The 18,298-nt window shown below is 36.0% G+C and overlaps 1 non-coding gene across 1 annotated transcript; it reads left to right on the top strand.

Moving 5' to 3' along the window:
- The first annotated feature begins 1,101 nt into the window (after positions 1-1,101).
- Positions 1,102-1,208, top strand: LOC125499205 (small nucleolar RNA R71). The gene has a single exon (XR_007275922.1). It is a non-coding gene; the product is annotated as a small nucleolar RNA R71 (small nucleolar RNA).
- The last annotated feature ends 17,090 nt before the right edge of the window (positions 1,209-18,298 follow it).

Genomic DNA, 18,298 nt, shown 5'->3' with positions numbered 1-18,298 from the left:
CTCAAGATTTTTGACCATAGACATAAACTTACCAAGTTGTTGATCGACCTTTGATTTTTTGCATCTTATGAGGGAAAGGTAGTGGTGGAGTAGGAGAATCAGTAAACTTCTCCTTGCGCTTCTCTACTTCATCTACTTCCCCACGTTCAACTTCAGTTTTGGAGCTATCCTCACCCTCATTTTCATCCACAACATCATTCTGAACTGGAGGTAGTGAATCATCAATAGGCATAGGTGGGGCATCATACTGTGTACCGCTTCGAAGAGTGACGACATTAGCAGTTTCTTTAGGAATTGGTTGCCCCGGCAGATGACCTGGTTGTCTTTCTGCATTATTCCTAGCCACTTGAGCAAGTTGAATCTCCAAGTGTTTGGTAGTGTTTCTGCATAGAAACCATCATTTTCATTAGATCAAACATAGTGGGTTCTTGAGAGCTGGCATTCTGAGAAGCCTGCTGCTGGTAGCCTTGGTGTGAAGGTCTAATGAAACCAGGAGAAGGATTATGAGGAGCCCCTTGATAATACGGTTGTCTAGCAGCATGTTGTGGTGGGTTTTGGTGAGGTGGTTGGTAGGAAGATTGTGGTAGAGGTTAAGGATTCTGAACATTGTTGTTCTTGTAGGAAAAATTAGGATGATCTCTCCAACCTGGGTTGTAAGTGTTAGAGTAGGGGTTGTGCGGAGGTCTCTACTGAAAAGCGTTTGCATGCTCCATCTAATTCAGATCAGGTTGACTGTAGCAACAATCATGACCAAAGTGGCCTTGAACACCACACACTTCACAAAGGGAAGAAGTAATAGGAGTCATGGAAGACATTGCATTAATACTCATAGGAATACTAGACTGCGAAGATTTCAGTGAGTCCACCTTCATGCTCAACTGGGCTACTTGTGAAGACAACAAGGCATATGCATCAACATCTAACTTTTTCTTTTTAATAGTCCTGGAGGAACTATGATCATTCGCTGCTAAATTGGCCAGAAAATTATATCCTTCATCCACCTCCTTATCTAATAAGAATCCTCCTGCAGATGAATCGATTGTACTCTTGATATTGGGTTGTAGACCATTGTAGAATGCTTGGGTGATGAACCACTTGTCAAAATTGTGGTGTGGGCATTCTCTCTGCAGGTCCTTGAACCTATTCCATGCTTCCTTCAATGTTTCATCGGGTTCTTATTGAAAGGTAGCAAGCTTATGTCTTATTTCTGCAGTCTTAGTGGGAGGGTAGTACTCTTTCTGAAATGCTTGAGATATACACTCCGCTCAATTTCATTAACATCGTTTAGCCATTTCTGCGCCTTGTCCTTTAATGAAAATTTGAATACCATGACCTTCAACTGATCAAGAGTGACCCCTTGATGCTTAACGATACGACAGAGTTGTTGAAACCGTTGTAAATAATTTATAGGGTCTTCAGATGGATGCCCGCCAAACTGGTTCTGTTGGATCATATTAATGAGAGTAGGCTTGATTTTGGAGTTGGTTGCCTGTAAATCAGGCATAGTAGGACCCGTGGGAACATTGCTAGGAGAAGGTACCCCATAAGACTTCAATGACTTAGGAGGCATGATTGATTATGTTGGCTCTTCTGTGCTTTTACCCTGATCAGCAGACTGCTTTTTCTTCTTTTCTGTCTTCTTGAGTTGCCGGAGGGTTTTAGCAAGATCTGGATCAGTTGGAATTGGAGTACCTGTTCTTTTAGATCTGGGAATAAAAGAAACAAAGAAAAATGTGCAGTGAGATAGCCTCAATTGGGACTTGAAGTTCCAATGAGACAACAGAAATAGTTCAATAATCAATCACAATGCTATAGAAACTAGTTTTCTCCACGGTACGGCGCCAAAAACATGATGGGTTTTAAGATATATACCGCAAGTGCACGGTGTCTATTTAGCATAAACTGGCAAATACGGGTCGATCCACATGGAGATAAGTTCTACAGATTTATGCTCAATTATTTAACTACTTCGGCAGAACAAATTGATTGAAGAATTAATAACTAAACTAGAACACAAAAATATGGGAGTTTATCAAATAATTAAAAACCTAGGGCAATCGATCGATCCACCATGCTCATACTAATTTAATCACTACAATATAGTTGAACAATACTTGGATTGAGGTTCGAATATATAGAGTATTTCGCTAATCCTTGGTCAGGCATTAACAACTCTTAGATTAACATATGCCAGTACCTATTGGAGCAAGCCTCTAATGAATACGATCTTTCGATTCTAATTCTTATTAGCTAAACATAACTCATGATATTGCGCAATTACATGAATTAAACAAGCGTAACAAATCGATAGGAATTACTCTAATTCAATCCAAATAACGAAGAAATCTAAACCACAGTAAAAAAGGTATAAACATGACTTCCCTCTCTAAGCCCTAGAAGAAGACTACACACTCATGATAATAATAAACTTCATAAACATAATGCAACTAGAAGAATTCATTAAATAAAACAAAGTAAAGAGGAATACAAAATGATTTAAGAACAATGAAAACGAAATCAACGATTTCTATAATCTTCAAAGGTAAAAGTTCATACGAAGCTAGAGAGAGAAAAACTAAGTGTTTAGCCCTAAAAAGGCAGAAAATAAGATAGTCAAATCGAAAATACTAAAAACCTATTAACCCATCCCGAAAAACTGTCGCGTCGAGTGACGGTGATTGAAGAGTTACGACAGAACATCAAATCCACCCGGTCGGGTGCGTAAGCGAATTTCTCCTTTTGGTCGCCCGGTTGGTCGGGCGAAGTGAATATGCTAGCAGCTCATATTTCGTGGCTTGCCCGGTCGGGCCAAACCGCCTGGTCGACCGGGCACGTGAGTTTTCTCGTCCATTTTCTGTGCAATTTATTCGAATCGCTCGTGCAATCTTCCGGATACTCCTTGGGCATTGTGTGACCATGGGACTCCTCTTTCAGAACTTAAATAAAGGCACTAAATGCCTAATCTGCATCAAAATATGTAACACACAAAAAGAACTCCAAACGCATCAAATCACACAAGAAACGGGCTCTAAAGAGCTCAAATCGACTATCAAAACTAAGGGGATTGGAGTAAATAATCGATAAATAATGAATACATCATATATCATTTTGGAATTTTAGTGGAGCTATTGATGTAATTAAGGTTGTTCTTCCGCTGCGAGTTAATTTAATTAAGAGTTAATTGTTGTTTATGGATGTTGAGTGTGCTTCCGCTAGCAGCTCAGAAGAGCAGGCTATTACATGTTCAGAGGTGTCACCTATCTCAGATGAGGATTCAGAAGTTTTGGAAGGCTCATCTGGAAATATGAGAACTTATTGACGAGCATGGGAGTAGGTTGACCTTGTATCCTCTCAGTCGGGCGTTCCTAAGTTGTAATTTCACAACATAACTTGAAAAGAAATTGAATGGACCTCGTAAATTTTAATAAATGACTTTTGAAATGAGAAATGAAAATGAGGAATGAAGAAGTGGGAAAATGAGAAATGAGAAATGGAAAACGAAAATTTGAAATGGAAAATGTTAATGGGAAATGATTTTGAAATGGGGGATTAGAAATGGTTATGAATTTTTGGACTAACATGGATTTGACCATGATGCTGACATGTGCATAACTACATATATACATATACAGATATGGATTTGACTAGACTAGACTATGCAACCAAATTGGACTAGACATTGAACTTGCAAGCAGACCAGACCAAAAAAGGATTGCCTATAGACTCGTTGATTTTGGGGTGTTATGGATCTAAGATGGACTAGCTTCACTAAACTCAAAGGTTTTGGGCCATTATGGACTTAATTAGGATGTTATAGATGTAAGGTAAGAGTAGCTCTGCTAAACTCAGAGGATGCCTTTATGGTCTTAGAGGTGACTAGCTTTGCTAGGTCAGGGTCACTACTACAGAAAAAAGGCCAAGGAGACCATATATAGGAGACCTGTTAAGGTTACTAACACATTTCTTAAACATAGCAAACCATTGATTATCCAAAATCGTTCTCTTAACATTAACTATTTGACTTATTAAAAAAGTTGTTGTGGTATAGGAAACTACTTCTAAGTGAAATCAATTTTCTTGAAATATTTTATTTTTTTAATTTAATTTCTTTTTAACAAAATACTAGGGATCTATACTTATACGTGCTAATCTACTTTTTATTTTTATAAATGTTTTCCTTTTTATAGCAATAAATAAGGAGCATCCCTTAAAAAAAAAACATTAGCACGTAGCACGTAGCAGCCTCATGGGATGATTTAAGGGGAAAAAAAAAGAAGGATTTTTGTAATCATGTACCTTTTTGCATTGGTAATTTTTACATTGGTACCAATGTAAAAAGGTACCAATGTGATATGGCTAACATGTTTTGCATGTAGAACTATATTTATAACTTCTTTTTAGTTGTTGCATTTTTTAAAATTTTTTGCTAAGTGGTTGAATGCTTTTATGATCTATTATCATTGTATTGCCGTGTTTCCTTAAAGATCAAACATTTTGTTCTATGATTTTGTTGGTTCAGTAAAAAAATATTTAGTTATCAATGGATTTGAATCCAGGATGGAATTTAGCAATCTTCTTTTGTTGATTACATGCTTTGATAGTATATTTTACACTTTCCAGCTTAAGAGAATAACAATATCAATTTTTTATTGGACTGATCAACCAGTATGATTTATGAAAGGAACTTGTTTTGTTTCTTTAAAGTTCAAGAAACTTTAATTGCAATTCTGCATTTATAGTTGAATTGTTATCTCTTATTGTACTCTTGCTTTGTTATTTGAGAAGCACTCTAACTATAATAATCGAAAATATTTTGTAGGACTTTTATGAAATTCCTAACATTTATTCACAAAAGATGATTGACGAGCTAAGAGATACGTAAGCGGCATAATTGTAAAACCAAAACACAAGTGGATGGAGATTGAAGACAACGACGGTCAAGTTTGAATTTTACATATTATTAGAATTTTTTTTAGAATTTTAATTCTAGTAGATAACATTAGATTATAAAAACTTTATTTTTATGACATTATTGGAAGGAATTGATGCTTTAAGAGAAATTATTTATGAATATAAATTAAATGTAGCAAATATTTTTTTGATAAGATGAATAGATCAATCTAAGAATTCAGGTTTAATAATATTGTTTTAGTTATTTATTTATTATTTTATAGAAAAAAAGTGTATGTACAAGGAGTCGCAAATACAAGAGCTGTTACATTATGATTTACGTATACCGTATTCTATCGTATTTTTTTTTTTAAAAAAAAGTGTAAAAGCCTAAGAAATCGATTGTAGTCAATAACTGATTTCAAAAGGTAAGGTAAGGAGACTGGTTTTAAATGTTAACTAGTTTTCTGACCTCTTTACATATGATATGTACGCTTACTTAAGAGATTGGTTTTATGTGTCAACTGGTCTCGCAAATAGTATAAGAAACCAATTATCATAACCGGTCACCTAAATAGGAAATCAATGAGATAGAGACCAGTTGTAGTACGGTTTCTTAGGTCATTTTTCGACCAATTTCCCAGGCTTTTTTTGTAGTAGTGGGTGCCATTATGGTGTCAAAGGTGAGTAGCTTCGCTAAACTCAAAGGGGGCATTTATGGTCTTAATGATAACTAGCTTCGCTAGACCAAAGGATGCCATTCACTAGTAGAATAATTGATTATTGCTGCGGTGGTATTGCTACGGTTTAACCCATACGCAACAATATATTACGTAAAAAAAAAAAGGTAAAATATAAAATAAAGATGTTGCTACGGTTTCGGCCAAAAATCGCAGAAATATGCTTTCAACGAAAATTTTTTTGAAAAAAAATTGACTTTTTGACCAAACATATTGTTGCGGTTTCTAACAAGAACTGCAACAATATATTAAAATAATGTTTAAAAAGTAATATTTTAATACCCTCACTAATTTCATAAGACTATTGCTACGGTTCCTTTAGAAACCCGCATCAATAGACTCTTATTTTTCATAAAACAAGACCCGCGACCCATATTAGGGTTTTTCATTCCTCTTCCTCTTTCTCTCTCATCCTAACTTCTCCACCTTCCTTTCGCCGGTCATCCTTCTGCGCAGCATAAAAGCTCTGTCGGCCTTTCCTCTTCCTTTTGCTTGACTCCTCGTTCGTCGGCCGTTCCTGTTCGCCGCTGGACTCGTCGTTCGGTCCACTCTACGTCATCAGCAGCAGCAACAACAACAACACTGTGCTCCGATCACTAACTCTAACGCTCCGAACACGTTTTCGCCCTCAACGCCACCCGCCTCACTTGCCACCGTAACGCTAATATGTAACAGTAGCTTAGTTTAGCTACTATCAGATTAATCAAGAACTCAAGCAACTTGAGTTGATCTTGACTTTAGGAAGATAGAATACCTCAATTAGAGAAATGAGAGAGATAGAGAGAGAGAGATGGGAAAGAATGAGAGAGACAGAAAGATAGAGGAGGAGGATCATCAGATATATTTCAGAATACCCAAATTACATCCTACAGCAGGTATTTATAGAAAATTAGTTAGTTATAACTAATTTTCCCGCCAATATTCTGTTATAACAGAATAACAGACTATGTAACAAATTTAACAAGCTACTGTTACATTCCTCCTTCCTTAAGACAAAACTAGTCCCCTAGTTTATTACAATCAATCAAGTAATATGACTTAGGAAATAACAAGTGAAGGAAATTGTTTTTCAAAGGCTTCAGCAACCTCCCAAGTAGCCTCTTCTGGCCTCATGCCTTCCATTGAATGAGGTATTGAATCTGAGCTATATTGAGGTGCTTGACTATTCTTTTATTAAGAAGAGCAAAAGGCTGTAGAGATACATCTCTTGGCTGGCCTTGTAACCAGGAGGGAATATGAGCTATTGCTGGTAAAGGACCCCTACAAGCCTTTAATTGGGATACATGGAACACTGGATGAATAGCTACATCTTGGGTAGCTTTAGTTTATAGGCAACTTTTCCCACTGCTGCAATGACTTCAAAGGGGCCTGCATACTTAGAAGATAACTTCTCATTGTATATATTCCTTAGTGTCTTCTGCCTATAGGGATGTAGTTTCAGCCATACCCAATTTCCCACCACAAAGCTCATTTCTGATCTTCTTTTATCTGCCTGGACCTTCTGCCTATGTTGTGCCCTCTGTAGATGAAATTGCAACAATTTAATCATAGCATCTCTCCTTTGAAGAGATCTATCTACAGCTGCTACCTTAGTTTCACCAGGTAGGTATGGAAGGTGTAATGGAGGGGGGCTGGTTATAGACTATTTCATAGGGTGTGATACAAGCAAAAGTGTGGTAATTGGTATTATACCACCATTCAGCAAGAGGTAGCCACATTGACCACTCCCTGGGTGTATCACAACACATACACCTTAGGAAGTTCTCCACACATTTGTTAACAATCTCAGTCTGACCGTCAGTTTGAGGGTGGTAGGCTGAAGAAAGTAACAAGTCTGTGCCCTGAATAGAGAATAAAGCCTGCCAAAAATGGCTTATGAATACATGATCCTTGTCACTCACAATGGATTGTGGCCAACCATGAAGCTTGAATACTGAGTCTAAATACACCTGTGCAACCTCCATTGCTGTGTAGGGATGTTTAAGAGCTAGAAAATGCCCATATTTGCTAAGCCTGTCCACTACAACAAGGATAACTTCCTTCCCTTGTGACTTAGGTAACCCAGTGATGAAATCCATAGATATGTCCACCCATACAACTGTAGGAATAGGTAAAGGTTGCAAGAGGCCAGGTGAAGCCACAGCTTCATTTTTATTGGCTTGACAAACTTGACAGTTTCTTACAAAGCTTGTAACAAACTTAGTCATACCTCTCCAAAAGAAAAGAGATTTAACTCTTTGTAAGGTAGCATCCCTACCAGAGTGGCCACCTTGTCCTGAGTCATGAAGCCACTTTAGGATCTGTATCTTCAATCCATCATCAGGACCTACTACTAGCTTATGATTCTTTCTCAATAAGCCATCAATATAAGTGAACTTGTTTACTGTGACTCCTTGTTGCAACTGAGAGATGAGATTATCATCTAAAGCATAGCTTTGTTGAATAAGAGAGCTCAGATTGGAGTCTAGAACTGATAATGCCAAGCATAATACCTCAGAACCAGAGACTCTAGAAAGAGCATCAGCCACTACATTCTCAGATCCACTCTTGTAATGGATAACATAATCAAAGCCCATCAACTTAGACAACCAAAACTGCTGAAATGGAGTTGAAATTTTCTGTTGCAACAACCATTTCAAGCTTTTCTGATCAGTTCTAATGATAAACTGTTGTCCTGAAAGGTATTGTTCTCATTTTTGTACAGCTGTGACAACAGCTAGTAACTCCTTCTCATACACAGACAGCTTGAAACCTAGGACCCAATGCCCTGCTTATGAATGCTAGTGGGTGGCCTTGTTGCATAAGCACAACCCCAATTCCAGTATTTGAAGCATCAGTCTCAACCTCAAAAGGAAGAGAGAAATTTGGTAAAGCTAATACTGGTGCAGAACTCAAAGCATGCTTGAGTTGTTCAAAAGCCTCAATAGCCCCTTGAGACCATATAAACACTCCCTTCTTCAAGAGTTGATGCAAAGGCCTACTAACTTCAGCATAATTCTTGACAAATTCCCATAGTAGCCTGCCAAGCCTAAAAAACTTCTCAACTCCTTCACATTTTTAGGCTCAGGCCACTTAACAACAGCAGCTACCTTTTGAGGGTTTGTTTTCACCCCTTTACCAGAGATTAAGTGCCCCAAATACTCCACTTTGTCCATAGCAAAAGAACATTTGCTCTCCTTAGCAAAGAGAGTGTGTTGTTGCATGAGCTCAAAGACTTGTTCAAGATGCTGCAAATGAGCTAAAAGATCTGCACTATAAATCAGAATATCATCAAAGAATACTAGGACACATTTTCTAAGAAGTGATTTAAAAATATGGTTCATCCAACTTTGAAAAGAAGCTGGAGCATTAGTCAAGCCAAAAGGCATGACTAAAAACTCATAGTGACCATGGTGAGTCTTAAATGCAGTCTTGTATACATCATCCTTGTGCACCCTTAATTGATGATAACCAGCTCTTAGGTCAATTTTGCTAAAGATAGTAGCCCCAGCTAGCTCATCAATCAATTCATCAACCACTGGTATTGGAAACTTGTCCTTCACAGTCTTCTTGTTCAAGTCCCTATAATCCACACACATCCTCCATGAGCCATCCTTTTTCCCTACTAACACTACAGGGGAAGCAAATGGGCTATTGCTATCCCTAATGATGCCTTGATCCAACATTTCTTGAACCAGCTTTTCAATGATATCCCTCTGCTTCGAAGGGTATCTATATGGCCTTATATTAACAGGGTTTGCTCCAAACTCCAGTGGGATTCTATGATCATGCAAGGTTCTTGATGGAGGCAAGGCAGTGGGTTCTTTGAAGATATGGCCATACTTAAGCAACAGGTTAGTAATACAAGAGAGAGATTGTTGCTTAGTTGAACAAGTTAACAAAGACATATCCATGTCCCCAAAACTGACATCTCCAGAATTAGGAACTAACTGAAGGAAATACAACTGTATAGAATTAGTTGTAATATCCTTAGTATTCTGGCCAACCACCTGCACTTGTTTAGGAAGAGCTCCCTTCAGCTTCATAAGGTTCCCCTTATACTCAAACTCCATCACTAATTTCCCAAAATCCCATTTAACTACTCCTAAATGGCTAAGCCATTGAATTCCCAGAACCATATCACAGCTGCCTAAGGGTATGATTAAAACGTCAGAAGAAAATGAAGTGCCTTGCTTGCATCTTCCATGTAAAGTCTCTACACACTGATTGACAAGCAAGATGGTTGCCATCTGCTACAGTAATAGCTTGAGGAGCTAAATTTTCCAGTGTCAATCCCAATAACTTGGCCATACTCATATCCAAGAAATTATGAGTAGACCCAGAATCAATCAATATGTGAATTGATTGTTTACCACAAACTCCCTGAACTTTTATACTCTGGAAAGCATGACTACCTGATAAAGCATGAATAGATATGTGGGGTTCCACTTCATCAACCTCAAATGACATATCACCAACATCTCTATTATCCAGCTCTTCCATACCTGCCTTCTCTTTCATTTCTTCACTAGGTATTTCCACCAAAAACAACTGGGTTTGTTTAAGCTGACATTTATGTCCTCTTTCATAAGGTTGTGCACAGAAATAACACAGCCCTTTCATTTGTCTTTCCTTCCTTTCAGCAGGGTTTAAATTTATGTGGGGTCTAGGGGAAAAAGAAGTTTTCTGGTAAGTGTTTGGGGTAGGCAAAAGAGGTGGTTTGGTGGATGTTTTTATAGTTGAAGGATAGGTTTGTCTATTAGCTTCTATGTTTTCTTCCTGCAACCTTGCATATTCTACAGCACTAGCAATACAAACAGGTTTGAAAGCTCTAACAAAAGGCTTGATAGTATTTTTTAGACCTCCAATAAAACTGTCTAAAAAAGAAGATTCAGGTAAGAAATGGTTTTGTTGCAACATAAGGGATCTCATGTCCTCAAATTCATCAATATAAGACTCAAGAGAATCTTTCTGTTGAAGTTTATTAAACTTTTCTACCACATTAACACCCACTTCATCCCTAAATCTTGCAGTTAAATCAACTACAAACTCAGTCCAGTCCACATTTCTTCTTACTGCCATATAACTGGAAACCCAATTTTCAGCTTTATCTACCACATTTAGACAAGCTGAATCTACTTTCTGCTCTTCAGGTATTTTACACAACATAAAGTATTTGTTGCATTTTTTCATCCACATTCTAACATTTGAACCATCAAATTTTGGGAAATCAAGTTTTGGTACATACCCTTGAATTCCTCTTGCAAATTGATTGCCATTGTTCATGTTTCTTGGGGAAGCTTCTGATGATCTTGTTTCTGTTTCCTTCAATTTAGCGCCCAAATCAGTCACCATTTTCAATATGGTTTCTTGAAACTCCAAGCTCTTCTGTGACTGCAACTCCAATTGTTGTTCAAGAAATTTTAGTTGTTCCCCCAATGCTTGCACCCTTCTAGTTACTGCAGGAGCCAGCTTTAATTGATTCCAAAAAAGAAATCTAAGTTGCGTAACAGCAACTGTTTTAGCTCTGATGCCAATGTAACAGTAGCTTAGTTTAGCTACTATCAGATTGATCAAGAACTCAAGCAACTTGAGTTGATCTTGACTTTAGGAAGATAGAATACCTCAATTAGAGAAATGAGAGAGATAGAGAGAGAGAGATGGGAAAGAATGAGAGAGAGAGAGAAAGATAGAGGAGGAGGATCATCAAATATATTTCAGAATACCCAGATTAGATCCTGCAACAGGTATTTATAGAAAATTAGTTATAACTAATTTTCCCGCCAATATTCTGTTATAACAGAATATGTAACAGATTTAGCAAGCTATTGTTACATAATACGTGAGACTGTTCGATTGTTCGACCCAGATGAAGCTGCTTTATATACTCCCAAACCGGAGTTTATTTTCTTCGTCGACTGTTCGACTGCTTTATTTTTGACAGTGTGGTGACCGCTCGACTGCTTTATTTATGACAGTGGGAGTTTTAACGTTTGTTTTCCTCAAATTTTGAAGATGGGTGTTGACAGTGGTGATGTTTGTTTTTTTTTCGATTTTCAAATTTTTATTTTGTATTTGTAATATATTATATTTTTCTGTTTTTTTTTTTTTTTGCTTATTTTTATTTTGATTTATTAGTGTCACTTGATTTTTATCAACATTTTAATTTTCTCATCGATGTCTTGGTTTAATTTTCTTGTTGATGATATTGTTTCTTAGTCTTTCATTCCAGTTTCTTTATTTTATAGTTTCTTTTTTTTTAGTTTTAATTTGTTTCTTTATCTTTTTTATTTCAGTTTTGATTTTGTATTCGGTGTTTGTAACCGTGAATTATTGTAGCTATGTAACATATTATAATGTTACTATAACTACAAAAAAATTACGCCTCGAGAATTTTTGTTTTTAATTTTTTTTTACTTGTCTCGCGTGTATTGCTGCGGTTTTAGGAAGAAACGCAGCAACATGCGTATTTTTTATTATTAAATACAGCATATTGTTGCAGTTTTCCCTAGAAACCGCAGCAATATGCTGTATTATTCTGATATAAAATACAAATATTGCTGAGTTTAAAAACCACAACAATATATTAATTACCTATTGCTGCCCCCTTAATGGTTGCGCGGTCAAAACCATCGCAATATGCCACTTAATGACCGTAGCAATAAGCATTTACTCTACTAGTGATTGTAACACCCCCAAATTTCTCTACTTTTAAAACTTTTACTTTGTAAAATACTTGAAGAAATTTAAGGGTATTACCGCCGTATATAAATATGCTTTGGTAATACTATAACTTGACACACAAAAATATGTAGCGAAAACTTCTATCTTTATTTATAAAAATAACAAACATTAGTATCCAAAACAACAATACTAAAAAGAAAATCTAAAGACTACTAAAATAGTGATTAGTTCTAATGACCCTAAAAGGTTCCTACCATGCATAATGAATCATCATTTAACATGAAAACTACTCCCCATAAGGAAAGTAGGGCAAATCCAAAACAAATAGGAAATACGAGTCAGTTGAAATACTGAGTATATTATTTAGATGCAAGACTTGAAAACTTGTAAGTATATAATTGACATATTTTCCTAAACATGCTCTATTTCGCAATTCTCGTAATAATAATAAAAGATAAGATCAATCCATTCTCAAATTCGCGTTACCACGAAGTAATATATCTCCTTTGATAATTCTATCAGAAGTTGAAACAATAATATAAGAACTTAACTTAAACCCCTTCCCTTGATCCGCGGATCCTAAGTGTGCACACCCCCAAGCTAGTACCCCTTTTATGAATATAAAGACATTGGAGCAACCTTGAAGCCAACTAGTGGACTTGGAAGAACCCTTCTTGAACAAAGCCAATTGGTAATTGTAATAGAAATAACATAGAGGTAAACCTTTCCTTTAATTCAAATAAATAATTATGATAAACAAATTCAATTATAGGAAAAAGAATAATTTAAACTTTTAAAACTAAAACTCATGCTAACATTTTGGAGTTTACTCAAAGTTACTAATTTGAAAAAAAGTTGATTTCTTTATATATTAAGAGTTGGGTGGCTACATGCAAACTGATTTTTTTTTTTTTCTAAAACAAGTAAAATAATCTTTAGTTACTTTAGCATATGAAAAGTCTATGAGTTAACAAAGTAAAAGAAATGCAACCTTTTTAGCTAGCTTAAATTAATTATAAGAAGGTTTGATTGAACCAGTTGTATATATCAATTCATATAATCTATACAAATATATTAAACGGTATGTGTGACAATGTATACACGCCATGTGGCACATCTGTTACTCCACTAAAATTTTCCAATATGTACATAAGTCATGTCAATTAACAAAAGTAAAATTAGCTTGCAACAAGATTTGAACCCATGACCTCTTGCTATTATACATGACAAAATTACTATCTCAACCAACTTTTAGTCATATTTTAAGTGTCTACGTTATTATATTTGTACCTTGTAAATTTTGAGTTTTCCTTAATATATTTTAATGGGAATGGGAAAAAATACATATCAAGTTCGGAAAATAATTTCAACCCGGGGCAACCCCCGGGCCCAAATACTAGCTAGTTTGTACTGAACCACAAACAACTAGTTTATGCATAAAAATTAAACATCAAGCTAAGCCACATAAACGTACCTTGATAACTCACGAAACATGAAATTCAACTAGTAAGAGAATGCCCACGAACGAAATCCTCCTAACAGTTAGAAACTAATTCTCATTAAAATGATGAACAATATATGAACTCTACAAAAAATTATGCTAAACTAACTAAATCTAAACATGATTCATGATCAAACAATAAAAATTTGTTTTTTTTATAGAACTCAAAAAGATTAAAAACTAGGAATTAAGACAAACTTGAAAAAGAGTACTTATGAAACCTCCTGCTAAAACTCCTCGGCGAAGAGCAAAAACTACTAGCAAGCAGTCAAAGAGAGCACTCACTTTACAACAAACGTTTTTTAGAACTCTCAAGATTTTTGGTGAAGAGAAAGTGAAGGATTAGAGGGGTATTTATAGTGTAAAGTAGGGTAGAAAAAGAGGTAAAACTTTTCTAAATCATTAAAATTAGGGCAATATATTCTAAAATTTCTTATACATTTAAAAAGCTGTCGTGCAACTAGCTGTAGATGCAACAATTTTTTTAAATTTTTTTTCCTTTATTTATCAAAATTCTTTCCGAAAATCAATTTTAATTGATTTTATAGCAATTGTTAAATCATTCCAAATCAATTATAATCCCATACTTTCTAACTAAATATAAATCTCATATAAAAAATGATTTTATAAGTTTTAACAAAATATTCTGAATATTTAAAGTTTTTGGTTTTATTTAAAAGAAACCGATTTATCGAAACAACACCTAAAAAAAATTTGAAATTACATATAATAATGTATAATATGATTTTATTACAAAAAATGAATTTTTAATTTTATAATCTTACATGGTTAACCTTGAACAAGTGCCAAAAGCTAAGCAGCCTGCCAGATGACATAAGAAGATTGAAGTATTTGTGTATACTTATGATGGAAGATACTGCTGTCACCTGTTGAAAGCTTTTGGTTCGTTTGATAAGTTATTTAGGATACATTACCTTGTTGCAACCCCAATAGAAATAATTAGAGCTCCACAAACGCTCAATATTACTTCTTGGACTTGTGTAGAACATGATCGATATGGTTCTTGGACATGATGTGTGTTTCTTGTTTGATCAATAGAAAACTCAGTACTCCTCTTTTCTTCTTCTTGTTGTCAATTCCCTTAGGATTATTCTGCTCTTCTATGGGATTTATCATTTCTGTAATCCCCAAAATTGTCTATTAGCTAGATTTGTAAGTTTAAGGTTTACGTTATACTATATTATATGCTTTGGATGCTTTGGGTTTAAATGGTTAGGGCTTTCCATTAAAATGTAAAATTATGAACAAGGATAATTTTATTATCAAATATTATGGACAAGATTACTTTAGAATATGAGCCACATTATACAGTTCTCGATTTGACGAACTCCAAACTTTTATATTATCATCTATGATTATATTTTTTGTCTTTTTTTTTCTCCTTTTAAAGATACTCGAAAATAATAAAGGTGCAACAGATCAAGAACGAATGGCTTCAAAGTAGCTACCATCGTATCGTCATCTATTTTGCTAGCGCGCTAGATCTTATTAGTTAGCCTACTTCACTTTGGATATTTTTATTAGACTTAATTACAACATATAATTTGCAATTATGTTTATAGAAAAATATTGGATAGGATTTTGGTGAATATGCAATATTTGTATGGATTTTAATTATATTAGTATACATTTATATATATTGATCAAAGTATATATTTTTTTATCTTATATTTAATTAAGTTTCAATGTTTCTTTATTCTAGAGTAATTTATTTTGTTTGGTAAGAAGAAGTAGCTCGGACCCCGCTCGTGTCTTAATGGGCCAAGCACTTGAGAGTAAGGGGGAAATGTAAGGGGAATACCTATCCTCAAAGTGCCTCTAGTGGGGATTGAACCCCCAACCTTGAAGTTTTAGGCGTCGTGATTTACCTACTCAATTGGCGCAACGCTTTCTGATAGCATCCCGAGCAAAATTTCGCGACGCTTTTTTGGCATCGCCAAATGGGTCAAAAAAGCGTCGCGAAAACACGATTTTTCTAGTAGGCCCTTTTCAATGACGCAAGTACCAAGAGACCAAAATGCCCAAATAGACGCATTGGCCAATTTAGGTTTGTCCCTAAGAGACCCGACATCCATTTGGCAAAGTCAGCTATCGATAAGTCAGTATCAACTTTTGACATTCATTCGATCTGTCGAGACCATAGGGGAGGACGAGTACGAGGTAATTATCGGTTGGACCAAAACTATCTTAGATTATCTGACTAATGATACCTTACCATATGATAGAGGTGAGGTAAGGAAATTAAGATTTAAAGTGTCACGAATAGTAATCCAAGTAGTATTGTTGAAAAATCAGCAGCATGCCCTTACCTATGATGTTTAGAATGCGACTTGTGGCCACAAGTCTTACAAGAACTTCATGCTAGCACTTGTGTAAACCATTCTGGCGGACGAAGCCTTTCCAATCGTGCGTTGAGGATGGGATGTTATTGGTCGACGATGAGCAAGTTACCATAAGATACATGACGAAGTGTGAGAGTTGCTAATGTCATGCAAGTATGACACATACACCATCTGAATTATTACATCGAACTTTAACTCCCTAGCCTTTTATGAAATGGGGAACGAACATAGTTGGTAAGCTACCTCCAGCCCCAGGACATAAGGTCTTTATGTTGGCACTAACGGACTAATTTTCTAAATGGAAAGAAGCAGAGTCGTTCCTATATATACGTACATGATGAAGGCGTAATATCTTTTATACATACTAACATTATATGCAGGTTTGGAGTATCGTCAGAAATTATATGCGGCAATAGGTTGCAATTTATAAGTGATAAAACCAAACGTTTCTGTGACGAATGAAACATATATCACTTTGTTAACATGGACGCCACGGTATCCGCAAGCCAATAGACAGGCAGAGTCCAACAACAAGCATTATTAAATCATTTAAGAAGCACCTAAAAGCAAGGAAAGGGAAGTGGGCAGAAGAACTAACATCCATCCTATGGGCTAATCGAACAAAGCCAAGGATAACAACGGGGTAAACGCCATTTTCGTTAGTGTACGGATGTGAAGCCGTCCTACTATATGAATTTAGCATCCCTACTGCAAGGTATTGCCTCATGACAAAATCGCAAAATCGAGACAAACTCGTACATGAACTAGATACCCTAGACGAACTCAGAGATGCAACACTAGTAAGGATGGCAACCCAACAAGAATTGTCGCTAAAATCTTTAACAAAAATGTCCAAGCCAAATCATTCAGAGAAGGAGAATGAGTACTAAGAAAGGTATTTCAAAATACCCGAGAGTTAAATGCAGGTAAGCTAGGAGCTTCCTGGTAAGGTCCCTATCCAATGGACAGAATCGTTGGGAATAGAGAATATCAACTACGATGCCAAGACGGATCAATGGTCCCACGAAGTTGGAATACCATCCACCTAAACCAATATCATTCTTGAATACTTTAATTCGTTTTGTTTTACTTCTTCGCATTTCTGTTTATGCATCAAAATAAAACGGTGACAAATGCATCATCGTGTCGTTTCAAATTCCGACGACCTTCGTCTAACCATTTCATTTTTAGGATTAAGTCCAAAGACGCATGAAGATCATTGTATACACTGAGTTTTTATTTTCAATAAGTCATGATGTACTATGTGTGAGTATCTCAAGACGTAGGCTAAAAAGAATATTTAACGAGTCGTTACAACGAAGAGCAATGTCTATATGATGCCTATATGACCTCCCTACAAGTAATTATATATGATGTTTGTTGGTTTTTTTTCTCGTTACCTGAACCAAATGTATTCTTAAGTCTATGATGCTTTGGTAATAAACCAAATAATAAACATACGTTAGACGTCGTCAAAGTTATTAAATTCAAAAGACATGGTCACCCCTTTAGGAGAAAAAAAAAGATTTTTCAAAGGAAACAATTACAACTAGAGGAAAAAAGCTCAATTTCTGCGGTGAAAGATTGGCAGTTTTTGCCATAAACGCAGCCCTTAATCTACCCGCAAAAAAAAAAAGCTCATTTGAAAACTAAAGGGCTGCGGTTTTTTATCTAACCGCAGTCCTTAAAGGGCCCGAATATGAAATAAAATCCGAATCAATCCCCACGCACTAAGCCCTCACCTACATTTCTCAATCGTATCTCACACTCTCACCCCTCTCTCTCTCTCTCACACTCGCAGCCGTCAAATTCATCTCTCCTCTTGGTGCCAAAAGAAATCACTCTCTCCAACTCCGGCGAAGCCTGCAAGTTCCTCAAGCTCCGACGATGCCTGTGAACTCCTCAACATCCTGCGACGCCTGGTAAACTAAAGTAAAAAAAACTTAATTCCCTGCTCTCGTCTTCTCTCTTTTAACTTCCGCTTTCTGCTGCCGAAACATCCAAAAAGCGCTGCAATTTCGTGAAATTGGAGGTAATTGTACGTCCATAGTTCCATTTTTTTCCCCTAATTAAGCTCAACTTATTTGCTTATTTGCTGTGGGTGATGTTTTAGTAAACAATTCGTGCTAAATCTACAAGAT

The sequence above is a fragment of the Beta vulgaris genome, chromosome 6, assembly GCF_026745355.1.
Source record: "Beta vulgaris subsp. vulgaris cultivar EL10 chromosome 6, EL10.2, whole genome shotgun sequence".
Taxonomy (NCBI): Eukaryota; Viridiplantae; Streptophyta; class Magnoliopsida; order Caryophyllales; family Amaranthaceae; genus Beta; species Beta vulgaris.
Note: the sequence above shows the minus strand (reverse complement) of the source record. Positions and strands in the feature narration are given on the sequence as shown.